Here is a 3,647-nt window from a genome sequence, read left to right on the forward strand (position 1 = left end):
ATGTGGACATTTGGCATGTTGGCCAGTTGTGAGTTTCTGTGTTAATGACCATTTGATGCATAAGGGAGCTTCTCTGGTAAAAGCTGATAATCTGAGCATAATATGTCATTAGGAGACACTTTAATACTACATTTATTTAGCTGAATAAGAGTATTAGGCACTACCCTATGGCTGTGGCCTGTCTAGCCACAGGTTTGTAGCTCTGATATGAATGTCAGGTATGGACTCCATCTTATAAAGCAGACTTTAAATCCAGTTATAAAGTAGTTGGTTACTCCCATAGTATTTGTGCCACTATTGCACCAGAGGGCCTATCTTGCCAGGCTAGTTGTTGAAACACACAGGATTCACAGCTGGGTAAGCTTGATGGTTAATTTTCTCTCCCGGTTGCACGTGTAGCACCTTCCAGCTCTAAGAAAACTAGCCAGTAGAGATGAAGCCAGCTTGTTTTTTCCTTTTTTCCCCCATGGCCTACGTTTGTAGTGTCTTTAGCAGTGGGTCTTACTGTCAAGTTCTGGTGGGTAACCAAGAGCAGGGCATTGGCCAGTATTGTTTGAGGATCTAATGGGACCCTTGGTGAACAGCTTCAAAAGAGAGAATCCATTCCTGCCTGGCACTGGGTCTTTACTAGGAGCAATGTCCCCCCTATTATAAGGTAACTCCTTTAAATCTCTTTTTATAATGTATATGCATCTACTTTAAGATCGTATAGTGGTAGGTTTCCATACGACTTTTTCTAAAGGCTTTTAGTGTTAGTTATCTTCCCCGTACTCCCACCTCTGCCCTGCCCTCCCATTCCACACCCCAATTAACCCTTCCTACCCTATTATTCCCCTCTTCCTGTTTATATCACTTCATTCTATCTCTGCCTCATGAATTCCCTCTCCCCTCGGCCAGTTATTAGTTTCCTGACCTCTCTGGATTTTTCAGTTGAGACATACATATCTAAGAATTCAAAGCTAGCACCCAGCTATGAGAGAGAACATGTGGCGTTTGTCTTTCTGGGTTTCCTCACTCAGCACAATTGTTTCCAGTTCCGTCCATTACTTGCAAATTTCATTTTTTTAACAACTGAATAATATTCCATTGTATATACATACCATACTTTCATTATGGATTCATCATTTGATGGACATCTAGGTTGTTTTCATTTCCTGGTTATTGTGAAAAGGGCAGCAATGAACATGGATGCCAGGCCACCTATAACTGCCTGTAACTCTGACTCCAGGAGAATCTGACACCTCTGGTCTTCATGGGCATCTGTGTTCGCATACACATACCCATGTGTGTACATATAATTGTCCATAATCTATAATAGGAACACATCATTACAAAAATAAGTCTTAAAAAATAAAGAGAAAAACAACTGTGGGAGGAAAGGTTCATTTTGGTTCACCGTTTCAGAGAAGTTTCGTCAGGGGAAGCCTGGGCAGACTGGCTCAGTCCCTGGTGGCAGAGCTGTTACCATCATGATGGATGAGGAGGAGGGCAGAGCAGAGGCTGACTGTAACCTTCAAGAGCCCATCTGTGGTGACCTCCTTCCTCCAGCTTGGGCCCAACTCCTAAAGACCCCCCCCCCACGCAATGACACCATCAGCTGAGGAACAAGCATGCCAAACAGGAGGCAGCGGGGGACACTTCAGTTTCACATAATAACAATACAGGGCTTGGTGTGGAACTCAGTGGTAGAGCGTGTGCTCAGTGTGTAGGAGGCCTGGTTTTCACACTCAATGTCAAGCAGACAGAAACCACAGACTCCCTCACATCAAACGAACAAATTCAGCACTCTCTGAAATAAACATTACTGCATTATTTTTTCTTTGCAGTGCTAGGGACTGGGTGAACCAGGGCCTCACGCATGCTGAGGGAGTGTACTAGCCCTATTTTGCTACTACTTGCCATTTCATAGATGAGGACACTGATGCACAGAGAGGCTGTGAAACCTGTCAAGGGCAGTGACAGGAAAGATGAGATGGTCTGGACTCTGCTCTCCTCTCTCCAGTAACACTGGGTCTGTTCTTTAAAGGCTCAGGTCAAATCTTTATGAAAATGTTCCTTGCTATTACATTGATAATCACATCACAATTTAATAACAGTTCAGAAAATGTAAACAGAACAATCCCAGATACCCCATTTCTTTTGTCTAACTGTGCCTCTTAAAACAAAAGTTAAATGGATATCGTGGTGCATAGCTATTGGTAGAATCCCAGCATTCAGTAGGTAGAGGCCTCAGGATCAGGAATACAATCTACATAGTTAATTTGAAGCCAGCCTGGGATACATGAGACACAGTCTCAAAAAAAAAAAAACCAAAATAAAAGAAGGAAACCCAAACTAATCAAACGAAAATAAATAAATGTTAAAATAAATAAAAACAAAAGTAAAACACAAACCCTTTTTTCCCACCTAGTCTCAGAGCTGGCTGGACTCTTGGCTCTTTGATGCTTTCTGGTGGTTGTTTTATTGGCAGGCAATGTTAATATCTGATCCCGGGAATTCTTCACAAGGGTAGATATACCTCCCGGGTTTCCAGAGAGCCAGACCATGGGGCAGGATGTGCCTACGACAGGTCTGACCCCTGCTCTCAACCCTGCTCCCTGCTTTCAGCTCAGCCTCAATAAACTGTAACCAACATATGAGCAGTTTTTGTGACAGTAAGGGTAAACAGTTAAAAAATGTTCATTAAAACAATTGACACATTGACAGCAGAGATTTGCCACATGTATGTATAAATACTCCCCAATGAACTGAACTGGCAGCTTTGTGAGGAGGGATTGAGGAAGCTGGTTGGCAAAATCGGTGTCCTGTGAGCAATTTAAACTACTGGTTGTAGAAAACTCTAAGCATACATGAAAGTGAAGCCATACTGGGGATAGAACACAGGGGCTTGCACCTGCCAAGCAGGACACCCACCACTTAACTCTAGAAACCAAGCAAGCAACTCCCAGCCTTGCTCCCATGGCAGATCTTAAAAGTGGTACTTACTTAGCACTCGGGATGCTGTGGCAGGGTCATTGCAAGCTTAAGTCTACCCTGACCTGAGAAGTGTGATCCTCCCATCTCAAAAACCAAATTGCATTTATTATTTCTCTTGCTGTTTGATTGCTAAAGCCTCAGACTGAATAAGCACCTTCTGGTGGCTTAGTCTAATTTCCAAACCCGATTCTGTCTTCTCTTTGCTCTCTGCTTCCAGCAGACCTGATTTTTTTTCCCCCAGAAAGAGACAGTTTTGTTAAAAATATGCCCCCAAACTGGTACTTAACTTTGCGGGATAGATAAAAATTATTTAAGTAGTTTGGGTACAAATGCTTGAAAATAACTTTTTAAAAATTTATTATTTTTTATTTTATGTGTATGAGTATATTGCTTGCATGTAGGTAGGTGCACTCATGTTGTACAATGCCTGCAGAGGTCAGAAGAGGGTGTTGGATCCCCTGGAACTGGAATTACAGACAGCTGTTAGCCGCTATGTAGGTGTTGGGAACTGAACCTGGGTCCTCTCCAAGAGCAGCCAGTACTCTTAATGTTGAGCCATCTCTCCAGCTCTGAAAATAACTTAAAATAAAACATGAAAATGGTCATTGTATTCCAGTACCGATGCTCAGGGGAAACAGCTTAGCTTATCTTTTGGTCTGTTTGTCCTGTCT

The sequence above is a fragment of the Nannospalax galili genome, unplaced genomic scaffold (genome assembly GCF_000622305.1).
Source record: "Nannospalax galili isolate Female #2095 unplaced genomic scaffold, S.galili_v1.0 scaffold382, whole genome shotgun sequence".
Taxonomy (NCBI): Eukaryota; Metazoa; Chordata; class Mammalia; order Rodentia; family Spalacidae; genus Nannospalax; species Nannospalax galili.